The sequence below is a fragment of the Ostrea edulis genome, chromosome 8 (assembly GCF_947568905.1).
Source record: "Ostrea edulis chromosome 8, xbOstEdul1.1, whole genome shotgun sequence".
Lineage (NCBI taxonomy): Eukaryota > Metazoa > Mollusca > Bivalvia > Ostreida > Ostreidae > Ostrea > Ostrea edulis.
In genome coordinates, this window is record NC_079171.1 from 74,826,592 (window position 1) to 74,846,531 (window position 19,940).

Genomic DNA, 19,940 nt, shown 5'->3' on the forward strand with positions numbered 1-19,940 from the left:
TGGTTATTTCTAATTATAAACAACAAAGGTCGGGGTCAACATATCCATGACATCGTCCGAATTCCTGTAATTCTGAGGGGATACGAAAGAAGTATATAAATATTTCCCGATGCAAGTGAAGTATAAGAAAATGAATATTTGATAATAATAAAGTAATAATATCACAAAATGTAGTAAATCATAAGGATACTGTAGGAATCTGTAAAGAGACAACCTGTACAAAACACAAAAACTCAACCAAATCTGTTTTCTCTATAAATAAATACACGTCACATAAACATTTATAACAGGTATATAGTATACAAAATAAATCATATTGTATGTTAAACAAATTCAATAGCAACGTGTAATAAACAAATAAATTCTAATATATAGCACAGAAAAACACTCCTAGTGTATAAAAAACAAACATTCTAATCAATCCCAGTTTAAAGTAAACAAAGGCAAACCCTACTGTGCAGTAACTAAAATCAACCCTACTGTATATTACACAAAATCAATCTTAGTGTACAGTAAATATAATCGAATTCAATATATAGTAAACAAACCCAATCCGCCTTCCTCTAAAAATAAATACACCTTGTATTCACATTTATAACAAGTTGATAGTAAACAAAATCAATCATTGTGTGTGTTAAACAAACTCAATAGCACTGTTTAATAAACATATCCAATTCTAATATATTGTAAGCAAAATTAATCCTAATGTAAAATAAACAAAATATATTCTAGTGTATAGTACAAAACAAATCCCAGTTTAAAGTAAACACATTGAAACCCTACTGTGCAGTAAATAAAATCAATCCTACTGTATCCTAAACAAAATTAATCATAATCGAATCCAATATATAGTAAACACAATCAATGCTAGTGTAAAGTAAACAAAATAAAACTGTGAGTTAGCAACATTAATCATAGTGTACACCAAACAAATGCGTTTGTACAAATTGTATAGCAAACAAACAATAGTGGGTATTAAACGAAATCAAACCTAGTGCATACCATATTTAATGAATCGGTATGTACGGTAAACAAAACCAACCCTAGTGTGTAGTAACGAAAACGAATCCCATAGTGTTTCAAATATAGCCAACTCTAGTGTATAGTAAACAAAATCAATTCTAATATACCTTTAAAAAATCGACACTGATATATAGCAAACAAATTAAAATATAGTGTGTGTATAACGATATGAATATTGCTGGTCGTATTGAATCCAACTTGTTAATGTTGACTGATTCAATGTTAAATGGTGTTGAAGAACAACTTCGGTCATCAATGAAATACAGCAACTAGAGTGGACATTTTCTTTATTGAAATGGACATTACCTTCGAAGTTGTTTTTATACTTGCTAGGCGTCTATTAGGTGATGGCGTTCTTCAATTTCATTCCCAAAATGCAATACGACAGTGTTCTTATGTACATATACCACAGCTTCACTTTGTCGAACATTTTCAAACATTTTGGACATTTAAAGCAGATATCGCTTATCATAGCGTATGGTGAGGTGTGTAGTGGAAACTACTGTATTTATTTATGTTGTATGCTTATAATACCACAATATTAGTTGTAACAAATTACAATATATTTATTTTAATTCAGATTATTGAAACTTTTGTATAATGCTATTCAAATGAATTGATTGGCCAGTAACCTCTCCAACAGTTGAGATGTTAGTCTACCAGTAACATTTGTATGCAATTAAATGCATAGACATGAAGCAAATGAAGAGGACTAAGTGGTATCCACTTTGGAATATCGAATCCGAATATGGATGGAAATAAAACTTGTTGATAGAGAAACTGGCGTTGATATATCTAATGTTGAGTTAAAGGTCACATCAAGGTTGTTTTTGTAATCACGTGACCAAATTTCATTGAACCACAATCATAGTAGTGTTACGTGCAAACAGAAGAAACTATTCTATCCAACTTTGTATTGTTCACGGAATTTTGATATTGACATCACATTTCTTCTCATTCTGACAAGGATTCTGCTTCGATGTTATCCTATATATCATCGATTAATAATCTATACAACAAATTATTAAGTCATTTATGCGTATCTGGTGCATCAAAATTGGTACCGTATAAGTTTTACATTATGACCCCTGGGTCGAGGCCTCTGCTGGTGGACTGTTAGTTCCCGAGGGTCTCTACAGACAAGTAGCTAAGTACTTCATTACTAGCTTGAAAATACGGATGTATATTTAATTACTGTTATAAAATTTAGAAATTCATTTCAAAATTAAGGATTATCTCCCTCATGCATAGCTCTTATCCTTTGACTCTACTTTTCGGCACGCTGTTTTTGGCTATATTTAGCTCTAAAACTTCATAGTTATTTCGGATTTCAAACATTTCGGTTGAGCATCACTGAAGAAACATTATTTGTCGAAATGTGCATCTGGTGCATCAAAATTGGTACCGTATAAGTTTTACATTATTGTAGTAATAAAAAAAAACAATTAATGTGACACAACAAGTTGTGCTTATTGAGTTAACAGTACAAGATAACTCTACATTTCAAAGGTAACGTGATAAAATATTTATGTTATGTAGAGATATGTAAGATGTTCTATGTTTTCAATTTCACCACAGTTTTCACAATATTTTGTATATTTGAATTTCATTTGCTAACATTCAAATTACTATTGACAAGTTTATCTAACAATTGATAGTTAAACTCTGACATTTGTTTATCTGAAATTTTTTAAACTTTTAGTAGGTCAAATGTCTTTCATAAATATTTTTGAAATATCATTTTTTTTCCGTCCAAAAGGTTTATGTGATTGGCATAATACATTTGTTATCAACTAATATGTTCTATAAGAACGATGTTTTATCATTCAATATATTTTAAAAAGTTATCTTCTTTAAATATTACATGCATGGAAGGTAAAAATAACAAATAGTGGTCAATCTCACAACTCCTACAAGCAATACAAAATATGTAGTTGAGCAAACACGGTCCCCATGGACACGCCAGAGGTGGGATCAGGTGGGTAAGAGGAGTAAGCATCAACTGCGGAACGGTTGTCTGTAATATTAATGTAGGGAGTTTCTTTGAAGTCAAACATACCGGTAAAACGATTGAACATTGTTTTTGAAATATAGTATTCACAGATAATATTGTTTATATGAGATATTAAATCTTGAAAATATTTAAAATTTCTAAATACACCATTATTATCATATAAGTCTTTGGCGTATAGAACTCCTGACTTTACCCAATTGGGAAAATGAATTGGGTGCTTTTTGAACTGAAATAGGTTACTTTTCTAAATTGGTAAATATAACGATTCTTCTGAAGTACAGACTGTGGACAAAAGTAGTCGCAAGATCGCTTCATTTTCCAAACGTGTTTAAAGAGTATCATACATTGTGGGTTATCTCTCTTTGCACAGAATCGAGGTAAGCTACTGACAAATAAGTTGATGGTACAGGGATTTCAACAGTCTCAATTGAAGTCAGCTTTTCGCAAATTATATGGTCGTTATAATGATCTACTTCGTCAGTACAACCTCGCATTGGGTCAAATGCTGTCTGACGTGTTTCATACCGATTGTTAAGCCGTTCTTGCCACACTGATTTTGACAGCGGATAACTCTGTTGACCTGATCAGGATATAGGGCTCACGGCGGTTGTGACCGCTCAACATGGGATGCTTACTCCTCCTAGGCACATGATCTCACATCTGGTGTGTCCACAGGTCCGTGTTTGCCCAACTATCTATTTTGTATTGCTTATAGGGGTTATGAGATTAATGACTGTTCGTTATCTTCACCTTACAGACATGAGTTATCCTTTCACCGATGATGTATTTAAAAAAAATGAAGGTGAATTATGTGACGTAATGATGTTTGTTTTCGTCTGCAACTCTGTTCATACATGCAAGGCAGTGATTAGAAAACATGGGTTGTAAACATCGGAACTCGGTATAGGTTGACAAGAAAACATTGTAGCATTAGTTCAGGGCTGTAAACGTTCCGGGGAAGTTGGAAAGGGTTTATTATGAATGCTATGCCAACTGTGTATAGAGCTTGGGATAAGTTTCGAGTGCAAGGTACAGTAGAAAATTAACAAACAGTGGACAAAAAAAAATAATGAGTGCGCGTGCACAACGGATAATTGTTAGATAGACACAGTTGGATAGAAAAAGACCACTGTCGGACGTTGCAAAAATGTAATGGAAATAGCGATGCAAATATTTCAAAGAAAACTATTTGGCGATGTTTAAGACAGAAATGGATACTAAATATGTGTTTGTATCAAGAAAATACGGTCCAATTTATCAATCGTGTAAAACTTGTACAATGGTGTACGGGTAAAATAAACTGGACCGTGGAAATTGGAAGGAAAATGATAATTTCTTCTGACATGTGCCAGATTGTCTTTGGAAAATACTGTCGAGTATATATATGGAAAAGTGATTTAAATATTGACTGTTGGACTGTATTTTCCCCCGAAACTGGTAACATATTTAGGGATGCATTACGTGTCATGGCGTTATCACTCTTTGCAGAGTCAATACATATAGCAACATGAATAACTCTGAACAATACGTAGATAACGTGTGGCCTGTATAGCAAAATTCTGTCAAGACTTCAATTATATGTTTATGGATGGTCATACACCTGTTCATTGATCGTGTCTTTCAACCAATTACAAAACTGAGAAACAAATTCCAGAACTGAAGTGGCTCACGTAATGACCTGATTTATACCTCGTAGAAAACATATGGCTGGTAATTAAAAGAAAACTTCATATCGCATTCGTACATTAACTTCTTGTGATGAACTGTATCACAAAATTCTGGAAATCTGGACTTCATTTACAGTAAATTATACAAAATATCCATGCACCCTTCCACAACGAGTGCGCCAAGTTCAAAGGGTCCGAGAGTATATCACGAAAGTATTAAGGTACTTCGCCTTCTTTTATTTTATTGATTATTGATAGAAACAAATTGTTTATTTACAATGTCTTTGCATTTACAAGTTATTTGTCCTGTTCAGACACTCCAAAAATGTTTGTTTACCGTCAAGCGTTTTTGATAAATAAAACGGGCGTCATCGCCCGTGCGAATACTTTTGTCCACAGTCTGTAGTTATAGATATATCTTTATTTATTTTGGTTTTGTTAAAAGCGCAAATTACTTCTGTATAGAACAGCGTCAGAAATTAATATCTTTATATTCTTTTACATCTCTTAAGTTTGTTTTAATTATATACCTCTTTTGAGATTTATGTTCAAGAAATGTTTAGAAACTGGATGTAGTACTTTGCAGACGTGTAATCTAAGACGCTTTTAATGAGAAAAAAAATGGAATGAACATAAAAAAATATTGACCCCACCCTTCAATTCCTTTCCAATGAGTGTATTTCTTTTGATTCTTTCACCTGTATTACATAGATAATTAAATATCGTTTTGTTCAGTTGCTTAATTATTTCATAAGGGAGATTGAGAATTATCGACGCATTACATTGCAATTTAGAAATAATGAGATTATTGATTATTTCTTGTTTGCCTACAATTGTTAAAAATAATTCTCCCCAGTTATTGAGTATGCTGATAATTTGATGAATTGTTAAATTTCGTTCTCCCCAGTTATCGGGTATGCTGATAATTTGTTGAATTGTTATTATTTTTCTCCCCAGCTATCGAATATGCTGATAATTTGATGAATTGTTAAATTTCTTTCTCCCCAGTTATCGGGTAAGCTGATAATTTGTTGAATTGTTAAATTTCTTTCTCCCCAGTTATTGAGTATGCTGATAATTTGATGAATTGTTAAATTCCTTTCTCCCCAGTTATCGAGTATGCTGATAATTTGATGAATTGTTAAATTTCTTTCTCCCCAGTTATCGAGTATGCAACGATAAGAAAATCCTCTGTATAATACCCGTTTTACGAAACAATACATATCTATATTTGTAAAATAAAAGATCCGAATTTTTATCACACCCACAAAAACAAGTACAATCGTGTCAAGGTGAATTTTATGAATATCTAGTCAGTTTAAAATAGACACAATATCCACGACGATGATACTGTACAATTTCTGAAGATGTCGTCGATGGAAGATTCGCAGTATGTTGTTTCCATGCATTTTAAACAGAAATGTGAAACGGAAATACATGATAGGCATTTGCATGTTCCAGGATAATATTACTGGCTACGTTTATAATATAGAGGCTATTACAGATACGATTAAGTGAGTGAGTTGGTATGACCTGAATTTTTAGTGAGTGAATTCAATTGTTCTCGGTCGGTGTAAAATTGAAAACATCTATCATAGGAATATTAATATTTTTTTCACAATTGAAACTTAGACCGTACCAATGTCGATGTACCAAATGTGCATTTTGACAAATACTGTCTCTTGAGTGATATATTCGATACAACTTGTGTTCTTCAAATTGATTTCAATTCTTTTTTTTTTTTTTTTGGAATGACAAACAATTGGAAACCAATACTATTAATTTCAAATGATTATGTTACTCATTAATCGAACTGAGAATCATGACAAAGTTAAGATACACATGTAACAGAATTAGTCAATTGCATCTTGATCATGAAAGGTGAAGATAGCGAATAATGATCAACCTCATCGATCATATAAGTAATACAATTTGGCAAATACGGACCCCTGGACACACTGTAGGTGAGAACATGTGCAAAGTAAGAGTGTCTCCTGTCGAACGGTCACACCCACCATGAACTCTATATTACGAACAGGTAAACGGAATTATCCGTACTTAAAATGGGTATGTCGAACTAACAATCAATATGAAACACGCCAGACAACATTTGACCCAATGATAGACTGTCTTTGCAACAATATCATTATAACGATCATATAATTTGCGAATTGCAGACTTTAATTGAAACCCATGAATCATCAATTTGTTTGTTAGTAGCATGAACCAATCTAATAACTGATCATACGTTTGACAAGTTCTTGTTTATCACATCAGTTATGAGATCTGAGCATGATATGCAGGTGGGAGTTGAATATTACTGCATAAATATGGGAAGTCGATGACGAAGAAGCTAAACTAATTCCGTAAATCGCAAAATGAATACGAAATTGATCATGGGGCAAACATAAACCTTTGAAAACACGAGACAATGTCAAGTGGTTGGTGATTAAGCATGTGCCGACTATAGTATGGACACGCCAGGAGCGATATGCATCACATGTATATTGTATTATCTCCTTCACGTATAGCTCTTATCATTAGACGAATTTGACTCCACTTTTTTGGCACACTGTTTTTCCCTATAATATATTTAAAACTTCCTTTGTTATTTTGGATTTCAAACATTTAAGCAACTCATCTCGCAATGTATTACTTCACCCAGCAATATAAACTCGCGATAGTCTCTCTTCGTTCTGACTCAAATCATGTCTAACAAACTGCGTTATGAATTACCGTTTCTCAGCAGAATGATTGTTTGAAACGAATGGCTGACCGCAATTCTGAGTATAAATTACAGACCAAACGCTGTCATGGTATATGTTGTGACATTCTGTTAAATTCCTGTAGCTTTTTTAAAATTCCAAATGACATATTAGATCATGTGTATGGTGTCTGAGTACCAAATCAATCTACCCATTCCACGCTATTGTGTTAGTACATCCATTCATTCATTTGATTTTTTTTTTCAAAACCTCGTTTCCCAAGCATGTATATACATTGTAAAGTGTTATATATCTCTAAATAAAGTATAATGAAGGTCAATATTTTCTTCATTCCTCGAGTAGTAAAAATTAATTGTAATAATTAGTAAGCAAAATAATTTCAAGTTGATATGAAATAAAAACAGTCGTAATGTAAACCGAGAAAGTGAACGTCATATTCGGTGTTCAGAATTAAACGTTATATTAAATGTACATATTCTATAGTCTATAGTATTGTATATACTCGCCTATAAGTCAGATTTTTGGTCCAAAACTCTATGTCCGACTTATAGGCGCGTCCTAAGAAAATTGGTATTTTTCTGGGCAGCGTAATGCAAGGTGAAGATAACGAACAGTGATCAATCTCATTACTCCTATAAGCAATGCAAAATAGATAGTTGGGCAAACACGGACCCCTGAACACACCAGAGGTGGGATCAGGTGCCTAGGAGGAGTAATAATCCCCTGTTGACCGGTCACACCCGCCGTGAGCCCCATATGTAGTGTTTTTTAAACAACTCCGGACGATTATAACACACAACTACAAAAATGATTATTCTTCACAAATATCTAGACACATCGTATTGTTTATGTATTTTAAAATTATGTATACAATTACGTATTTACGTATATTCATAATTTTATCTAGTTAAGTGTATATTATTTATTTTAAAAATCATTTACATACCGGTATAACTAATTATTTCATTCAATTTAACAAATCTCTCGTTTATCGGCAAAAATTGAATTGCGAACCCGATTAAATATTGAAATATTCATATGTATACTGGCTGAAATATATTTCGTAAAAGATTGAATACTGTTAACAGATAATTTAGATCATCCTTCTTGACTCTTAAAATCTCGAATGTTGATACAGTGAATTTTACCGGAATCCCACAATAACAATTTTCGCGAGGCGCATGCCTTTAATTAAACACGGTGTCAGGTACTGTGTAATTAGGACATCATAATTGCTTAGGTAAACAAGTGATCATTATCGATGATAAATCAAGGGGTTGCGTTTAAACCCCAAACAAATATGGCTTGGATATTGAGCACCTCATAATTATTAATTTCTGAAAATATTTTTTTTGAAACATAGGCAAAAACACTAGACCATTGACTTGAAATTGTCAACCGATTCTGACAAAAAAAGTGTACCGACTTACAAGCGGGCCAATGGTAAATTCCTACAAAATAACCTTAAAAACTACAACCGACTTATAGGCGGACCGACTTATAGGCGAATATAAACGGTAAGCAGAATTAATTCAGGTCTACAGTAAATGTAGTAAACAGAAACAATTCTAGTCTGTAGTTCATGACATAAAATATAATATTATAAATAAGTATATGTTATCGTGAACAAAATCAATCCAATTATATTAAGGGGTGAAGAAAATGTAAAGTGATCACTCTATGTAATGATTACTAAATTAAGAGTTGAACAAATAGGATCCCTCAATATACAAGGGGTGTAATCAATCGCCAAAAGGGAAGTACCACATCCCTTATCGATATATCACATATGCGATTGATAACTGGTCATCATCTTCACCTTTCATATAGAAAATTAAATTCCTATGGAAAGGAAGATCAATCTAAATAGACAACAAACAAAATAAACCATAGTGTATAGCACGCACACTCGATCTTAGCGTATACCGAATAAATTTAGTCTTAGTGCATGATAAAAAAATAATAAAGAACAATTCTTATAAATTAACAAATATATTCAATTTTAATATCGTTTGATTCCCTATTGTTTAACGTCCCGCTTGAGAATATTTCACTCATATGGAGACGTCACCATTGCCGGTGAAGGGCTGCAAAACTTAGGCCTATGCTCGGTGCATTGAACAGAGAGGTATCTTTATCGTGCAAAATTTGCTGTGACACGAGGGCAACCCCATTTAATCATTCTTTACGACAAGCAAGGGATATTGCGGGCCTACTCTAAACCGGGCCTCAATGCTATTTAGCATAACCGTTGTTGTTATTATTATTGTATTATTGTGAAAAAATCAATAGTAACAAATCATTAGCATTCATCACTCAGTTACCTCTTGTTTACACCTGTCAACATTAACCGTAACTTCAGAATTCTGCACGAGCCTCCCAATTTTATAATTGAAAACCTCAAGATATATTGCCCAAATAAAAATAATGTTGGTTTGTCCTCGCCCTATAGATTTTGAGAAAGTTGCATCGACCCAAAAGGTTGAATTCCGTCATTCATTCTGGCGATTATTTTTTACTCTGTTACAGGTACAAATCAATATTTTATAATGACCAGGTTTCTATATCTTGCTGGTTTCGATCTAAAATAAGCAACTAGGTAAAGGAGTCACCTTTAGGATTAGTATTTTAGTATTTCCATTGCATACATTGAAGCATATATACAATTCGTAACGTGCAGACGTCACCCAGCCAAGTGCTGATCTCGCTCGCTGTTACGTTACTTGCGTGACCAAGAAAGATACTCTACAACATCGTTAGGGAAGATAGCTCATGAGCGAGGCAATATAAGTTCCATATTATACAGTTTGCTACACACATTCCTGCTCGTGGAAGCTTTGTCTTCATGCTTAGCCTGATTCATTTCTGAGTTGTTGGCACCTGCTTAGTAACGCCATCCGTTGTCCCAGACGATAACAGTCGTGGTTCCCGGACTAAGCCACGTCCGTATCCAGATATTCGAAGATATTTTAACTGAAGAAGGCTTTCTAACAAAGACCAGACTCGCTAGGCTGTCACTAATTTGTCGTAAATTGGCAACCTCTGTCTCCCTGTCAGCTTCTGTTATTTGTAACTGTGCAATAGCTATGTTTCGTCCCTACATGATATTATCTATATCTTGTTTGTTGTACTCGTCCTCTCCCTGTCATACGGTAATAACAAAACACGAAGAATCAAGAAGAATTTGTCCATAGCAGTAGCGTGTTTCAAAATATAAACCCATCTCTCGTTATACAGTATCATTATTTATGGTATAATGATCATAAATCGCGAGTGTACATCCAAATAGATAGCATATATTTCTGTTCAGTTCTTAAATATTACCATACATATTATATAAGAATATGAATCTGCACATAGATAATCTATATAACTAATGCATGATATCTTACAGTGATTGAATTTAACGCATTGAGTAGATTGATTTTTTTTCCGTTCAAGTTCTCATATATTCAGAAGCAGTACTGCATAATTAACATTGATGTAGATGCCCAAAAACTAACCATACAGCAGTCCTCAAGCTACACGTGTCGTTATCAGTCAGTGAGAATGTACTCTTCAGAGTTATACATGTGGTGCCTGTTGTTCTTTGATATTGGGGTGAAGGAATATAAATAGACTGTACTCTGGAACTAACACAGCCAGTTTAAGGGTGTTATCTTGTATTTTAGCGTTCCTAGGTGTCTACTTCAATTAAGTAACACTGATCAGTTTCATCTGCCTGACTACCTCATGCTGTACGGACTATAGAGTGCAGACAGTATTTTTCGTTGGATAAGTGTTTGATAGGTGTTTGATTCATTTGATAGGGGTTTGATAGGTGTTTGATTCATTTGAAAGGTGTTTGATTCATTTCATAGGTGTTTGATTCATTTGATAATTATTTGATTCACTTGATAGCTGTTTGATAGGTGTTTGATTCATTGCATAGGTGTTTGATAGGTGTTTGATTCATTTGATAGGTGTTTGATTCATTTGATAGGTGTTTGATTCATTTGATAGATGTTTGATTCATTTGATAGATGTTTGATTCATTTGATAGATGTTTGATAGGCGTTTGATTAATTTGATAGGTGTTTGATTCATTGATAGGTGTTTGATTCATTGATAGTTGTTTGATTCATTTAAGAGGTATTTGATTCATTGATAGGTGTTTAAAGGAATACTGTCCATTTCATGATAGCCTGCAAAGTTTTCCGCCTGACTCCTTTTATCTGCATCCTTCTACTAAACAATATTCACCGATCCCTAAAAAAAATGAGAGATGGATTTAGAAATTCAATTTAAAAATTAAGGATGGATTACTTCCCGCATGCATACTTCTTATCCTTTGATGAATTTGACTCCAGTCTTTGACACTCTGTTTTTTTAGTTCTTACAAATCTATTGTTATTTCGGATTTCCAATATTTCAACTTGAGCATCACTGAAGAGACAATTTTTGCTCGATATGCGCATCTGGTGCATCAAAATTGGCACTGTATACGTTTTACAAATGCAGTGACAAAATTGCACAAAGATAGAAAACGGACATGGCAGGGTATTTTGATTAATCTACAAAACTTTCTTCAGATACCAAGTGCTAATCTTAAGTACGGAAATATTTCTTAAATTCCCGACTTGTATAACTGTGTAAGAATGAAAATTGATGCTTTTATCATTTAATATACAGGAAGTAAATCAAGGACTCTGGTAGTGTCTTCTTGTAATATTTACTACTGTATTGTAATATAGAACACTTTTATTGCATTATCTCAGTGTACTAAGATATTTCAAGATAACTTGATGTAATTCACGTTCTCTATTTTTAAATCGATGACAGTTGTCTGTACATTATTACTATTCAAGCGACCAAATTCAAATTGTTTTATATATTTATACTAGTCCTCGCGATAGGGGATGCAATCCATTGTTCCCTGACATGTACAGGGAAACTCAAACTTTTTTAATTAAATAAGAAGCTGTGTTACTGTAAGCGATGTCTCGGCAACATATATCATTCATTATCATGGTTCGTAATAGGATGCAGTAAATAAAGGTCACGATGAGTTTGAACTGTTTAATTACAAACATACCCTGTTATATAACACATTTACCTGTGGACAGATACTACAATGCATTTAATGGGTGGACCTGTAGAATTTACAGTGCTATCGATGTAAACCATTACACGTTTAAGAAACTATATATGAAAGAAGATAGATGGAAGAAAAAAAACATACCTACGTATTCCAGCAATAAGTAATAAACGTGTGAGTTAATAATACTCTGTTGTGCCTGATGTTACACGATTTGACCCACCGTTTAAAATCTGGAAACTAGATTTTCAGACAGCTTTACAAAGTCATTTTGTTATCAACTGCCCGACGTGACGAGCAAAATAAATATCCTGTATATCCTAATTATGTCAGCAGATTATCACCTGGTGGATGACATCAAGGCACTCTATAGGTAAGCATGACAGGTTCACCCAGAAAAAAAGTCTAGTCCCTAGGACTTCACTCCCATGTTTCCCAGAATCCGAAATTGTCCTTCTCTCGATTCTGTATTCCTTATGAGATTGATTACAATTCATTAAGCTGATCTCGTATTGATAGCACCCGCTCTCTAACAAATGCGCGAACAATTCAAATACCTTTGGCGATGTGTAACTTGAAAGTATGTTATATAAATGATAGCTATACCAGAGAACGTAACGTAGCTCTACAAAAGTTTACTGTCTCAGCAAAACTTGGAGAGTTATGGGTCGTGTATTTATACAGATTATATATATTTGCATTGGTTTGTCCAGCGTAAAATGTTTCTTTTTATGAAGGGTGCTATACTAAATACAGTACCGGCTATATTGTTTTAGGGTAGTAAAAGTGAGACTGTACCCCTTTCCTTGCACTATAGCTTGTTTTCGGCGCTCGCCCTTTCCTATTCATTATGGTAATAACAAAATTCTAAGAATCAAATAGCATTTATTAATTGCAATAACGTGTTTGGAAATCTAAACTCTTCTCTCGTTAGGCAGTTTTATCATATAAAAATAATGAATCGCATGTGTACATCCAAGTAGGTAATGCAAGGTTTTATGTTCAGTTCTTAAACTTTACCATACATATTATATAAAAATGTGCATCTGCATAAAATAATCTATATAACGAATGAATGACATGGTACAGTGATTGAATTTAACACATCGAATATATTGATTTTCTTTCCGTTCATTTACTCATATCTTAAGAAGCAATACTGTTTAATTCACATTGACGTATATACTCAAACACCCCATACGGAAGTCATCACAATACTCGTGTCATTATCATTGAGTGAGAATTTACTCTTCATAATTCTACATATGACTCCGGTTGTTGTTTGTTATTGTGGTGAAGGGATATAACTAGACTGTACGCTGGCGCTTACACAGCCACTTTAAGCGTTATGTGTTATATTTTTCCAGTGGACAACTTGAATTGAGTACCACTGATCAGTTTCATCTGCCTGACCACTTCATATTGTACAATTAAGTATCACTGATCAGTTTCATCTGCCTGACCACTTCATATTGTACAATTAAGTATCACTGATCAGTTTCGTCTGCCTGACCACTTCATACTGTACAGTTAAGTACCACTGATCAGTTTCATCTGCCTGACCACTTCATATTGTACGAACTTCACATTGTGGATAGTCTTTTTCGCTGGATAGGTTGATGGGTGTTTAAAGGAATACTGTCCATTTCATAATGTCGTGTAGGTTTTCTGCCTAACTTATTTCTGTCTGTTTCCTTCTGCTAAATCACAGTCACTCATCCCTGCGATATTTGAAACATATATGAAGTGACGAAAATGCACAAAGATTGCATACATAAAATGCAGGGTGCATTTATTAATTTGCAAAACTTTCTTCAATTATAAGGTGGTGATCTTAAATTAAGGAATATTCCTTAAATAGTATACTTATACAACTATAAGAATGGTGATTACGGACATTTAATATACAGGGAGTTAATTAAGAACTATGTTAGTTTTTTCCTGCAATATTTACATTGTAATGTAGAACATTTTTCATTGTTTCCCTCGGTGCATTGAGGAAGTTCAAGGTAAACTGATGCAACTGAAGTTTGTTTTTTATTCTTAAACCAACGACACTTCTTTTGTGCATCATCAGCATTTAAGCTATCTAATTTATATTTATTCATATATAATTTCTCACCATAGGGGGCATGACCTGTTATTCCGGACATTCGCGTGGAACTTAAAACTTTTCAAGAAATAAATGACCATGTTACTGTAAGCAATGTAACGGTAATATAATTCATTGTCTTGATTTCTGGCAAGAAAGTGTATACAAGGGTTACAGACATACCTTTTGTTATTTTACAACATTAACTATGAGCATACACAGGAATGCATTTGAAATGTGGAATTCAGAATTTACAATTTAAAGATGCAAATATTTAATCGTTGAAGAAAATATAGATGAAAGAAGACAGATGGACATAAAAAGAAGACATACATATGCATTCAGTAAAAGCTTATCGATGTATGGGTCAATGTCAATCAATTGTGATTGATATTATATGATTCAACCAATGATTAAAAAATCCGGAAACTAGATCTTCTGACAGCTTGGCCAAGACCTTTTGTTCGAAAAAGTCTGACGTGACGATCAAAACAATATTTCCTGTATATCCCAAGTCTGTCTCCGTTATCTGTTTTCACAGCGTCATACACACTTCCTATAATGTAAACAAACATGGGGTAAATGATGAACACATCTGGGCGAAACAGTAGTTTCTTTGTAAATGTACTTGGAACATGTAAGCAGAATATTTAAGAAGAAAAGAAGAAAAATAAAAATTCGCTCGTTTTGCGCTTCCACATGAGTGTCGAAAATCAGTACTTAGTGAAACATTCTAGCGTGTTTATTTTAAGTGAAATTACTACTTCCGTAGTCAGAGTCTAAAACCGGTCTAATACAAAGAGGCTAAGGTTAAATCTTATCAACTACAGAAAATAATGGCATGAAATGGATAATTATGTTTATTTCCATCACAATGGAATGGTATAGACATTAAAGTTTCTGTTCATCACAGCGAACAATCAAATGATATAGAAATTCGAGTTTTTTCCAACTTTCACTCTATTTGCGACTAATATATAACATCCTTAAATGAAACAATCCAATGTACATCATCTTCCTTTACATTATGTAAAGAACAATTCAACGTTTAAATGAAATGGTGAAGGTCGCGTCAACATTGCCTGCCAATTCGAACTAAGAAAATCTGAATGATGATTCGTTTTCAAACTTATTTAAATAAAACATCCTTCCCCAGACTGAATCTTATATCTCTCAGACAAAACTCCACCACTACACTGTACTTCATGGTTTCCACCGTTTGCGGGCCGTTGGTTTCTTGACCAGAATGAGCTCGTTGTTTCGAGCCTCAGACGTATACAAACAGTTTTTGCCCCTTCATCACGCGTTCGACATTTACAAATGAGAGTCATGAGTCTTACAGTTGAGACCTTAAAAAGGATTTTCTGTATCTCTCTAGGTGTAGGTGTGGTACGTTGAATTATTCCCAATGGCATGTGATGATTAGCGCCAATGATAGATCTAAATTAATGACACTTTAGTTGCAGCATTTACTATCTCACTAAAAACTTTCGCCATAGTTCGTTTGCTCACAAATCAAACTCTTCCAAGTTAGACATTGTGGGATATATATTTTTTAGGCTGTGTATACTATACATTGGGTCAAATGCTGTCTGACGTGTTTCATACCGATTGTTAAGCCGTTCTTGGCACACTGATTTTGACCGTGAATAACTCCGTTTACCTGACCAGGATATGGGGCTCACGGCAGGTGTGACCTGTCAATAGTGGATGTTTACTCCTCAGAGGCACCTGATCCCACCTCTGGTGTGTCCAGGGGTCCGAGTTTGCCCAACTAACTATTTTGTATTGCTTGTAGGAGTTATGAGATTGATCATTGTTCGTTATCTTCATCTTGTATCAAATGATCAATCTTAAGAACAGTGATCAATCTCCATGTAGCAAGAACTGAACAAGATAATTAAATTAGACATTCTTTACATGCTTGATTAACTTACTGCTAACATCCCTATGCAATGTCACTTTTAGTGATCCTTCCGCGATATTATATATGAATTACATTACATTTAACTTATATGAAATACATTAACATTGCTATTAGATTATTTTGAGTTTGTAACGTGGTTATCTATCAATGTTATACATATTGTTAATAAATATCAGCCCTTACCTGAATGCGTATTTGATGTTTTCATCTCAGTCCGGTTCCTATATTAATATCTCAATAAACTGCGATGTTCCGAGGGAAAAGGGGGATAAAAAAAACGTTTACTATGTTAATCAGTGTAATCATATGAAATAACCAGAAATAAGGGTGTCTTAGGATTATCAACAGGGCACACTACTTAAAGATTATATGTGTTTTATGCATAAACGAGACGAAAAAAAACGGAAATGCGTTTTCTTCGTAAAATTTTCGGGAATACTTTTACACCCTAAAGAATAAATAACAACCATTTATTAAATAAAAATTGGCCAATTTTTATACGCCAAATCCACAATGAAGATTCTTAGTGATCGCCTTAAAATATATTTAATAAGGAATTAGGCCATATAACAACAAATCGGCGAATATCAATATCGGGTATCGCGTTACATTTACACCCACCCTGAAAATGGCGAGTTCCTAATTTTATTCCTACCCCATCATACATGAAGATCAGACAACATTGAATAAATAAAAGTGTTGGACAGGGATGTCTCATAAAGAAATGTTTCAATATGTCCTGCTGCAAATGTCTCTGAAAACATTTCCACAACCGCTGGACAAAATTGAGTGGGGGTTGACTATAATTGAGAGAGAGAGAGAGAGAGAGAGAGAGAGAGAGAGAGAGAGAGAGAGAGAGAGAGAGAGAGCAAACTAACAGCAAACCAACAATACATGTATTCTAGCAAAGTTGAACCCTACAACTGCCCACCCCAAGGAGTGTTTGAAACTCGCAGTAAGGTTAGCTAGACATCCAGGGTTGACTGCTTGTAAACTTGTTAAAACACCTACTTGCCCTGCATATTTTACATGTGTTACTACATGTATCTCTCTTCTAATGAAGTACGATGGACCTAATTCGTTTGTAGTACATCATATCGTTTTGTATTTTTTCATACGGTAGACTATGCAGTAAAATGTACTAAATTGACGAGGTATGTCCATTTAGTTACAGGTACAATAATGAAATTGATTCATCTAAATATCATTTACCAGAAATTTTATCACGTAGGATCGGGCGACTATACTAAGAAATTTATTCGCCAGTGGTAAAATAAATGCGTCTTGGGCGGTCGGACGCACGGTTATTTCAAACACTGCAACGGGCTTAATACTCTAAATGTATAAAGAACAAGCATGTGAAGTTGATCGAAAATTAGAAAAAGTAGCTGACGTTTCAAGTGAATCTGCAATACAAGTTTAAAATAATTATAGTTTTACAACGCGTTTGTGTTATTGAGGGGTTGTTTGGCTCGGGAAAGTGAGCATGTCTATATGTTTGTGGGGGGGGGGTGTTATATTAACATAAATATATTGTAAAATAGAAACAATTGGATTTGTATTTCTGGATAGGGTATTACGACATGATTAACCTACATGTATCTGGAATTAAAAATATAACCATAATGGGATTCAAAAATAAAATTACACTATTAGTTATATTAGTTAATTCATTGATACTGCGATCATGCAATCGCAAAAGAAGGGAAAAAAATCAATTATTAGCCGCGAAACACAATCTAGATATTGAGCGCAATATATGTACACATTTATATATATTGAGAAATTTTGCGATATACATTTTGTAAATAATAATTATTTTGTCCACATATATTTGATATTTCCCCTTCAAAACCAGGAATCAATAACGTTGTTTTGAGTTCTTTATGAAGTGATGCATAAAAAGTAAATGAATAACGTTGTTGAATGACGTCGCGAATATTTATAACGTTATTTGTTAAAAACGGTTGCTTTGATGGTTTTTATCAAACTTTGACATCTTTGTTTTTTTAAAAACGAACTCGAATACCCCATAGTTTTTGTTTATAAATATTTTTTCAAATTATTTTTGTTTCGCTATGATATTAATATTATCAAGATGAACAGCACCAAATTATGTTTATTTTAAGTTGAATTACGTTATGAATAAAGTAAATCACTATTATTTTCTATATAATTCAATGGAAAACAGTGTCACTATCGTTAAAACAATGGTACATTGAAGACGTAGTTACTAAAACAAACCATGCTGTTGAATGAAACACAATTTTCACAGAGTACTACATACATTGTCAAGATACATTGGTCAAATTTTCAGAAGCGGTTTTCGAGTGAGAAAAAAGGTCTGTAAACCCGCGACCTACATTAAATGGAAACACAGCTGTAAAACGTTACTATTAATTTCAACAAAAATTCCTTGCATTAAATGGAAATAAACTGTGTTGAATTACAATGATATAAATTTTACCTTTCATATATCTATACCAGACAAAATCAACACACTTTTTGATTTTGACTAACAACGAGTATTTGTCGTAAACATCACTTCCGACTGCGACTTATTTATTACAACTAAGAATACATATTGTGTTATCACGCGTTTTACATATGTTCACAAATACCTTCCACTTATTCTCTTGTTAAGTGTAAAACTTATACGGTACCAATTTTGGTGCACCAGATGCACATTTCGACAAACTATGTTTCTTCAGTGATGATCAACCGAAATGTTTGAAATCTTAAATAACAACGACTTTCTAGAGCTATTATAGGCAAAAACAGTGTGCCAAAAAAGTGAAGTCAAATTCGTACAAGGATAAGAGCTATACGTGAGGGAGATAATCCTTAATTTTGAAATGAATTTCTAAATTTAATAACAACAATTAAATATACATCCGTATAGTCAAGCTAGTAATGATGTACTTAACTACTGGGCTGTAGAGACCCTCGGGGACTAACAGTCCACCAGCAGAGGCCTCGACCCAGGGGTGATAATGTAAAAAAAATATACGGTACCAATTTTGATGCACCAGATGCGAATTTCGACAAATTTATGTTTATTCAGTGATGCTCAACCGAAATGTTTGAAATAAAATACCCAGTGAAACAATATGAATCTGAATTCGAATTTTTTAAACACGGTCATTCAGACTAGTAAACGTAATTTACCCGATTGGACCTATCATTTAACAAGCTCGGCTGGTCAGGGGTGACTTATGGTAAAACCATGTTAAGAAATCATGTCTAATACCTCAATATATAGATCTTGACGTTCAGTTGTTGTCCTATGTATAGGTTTTTTGTGCATTTTCCTATCAATAACATTATGTATATTATCTACTGGCATTGATGTCTTCCCTTTCTCCAACATGTTTTAAATAATATGTGAGATATATTGTCGTCATAGCAATCTAG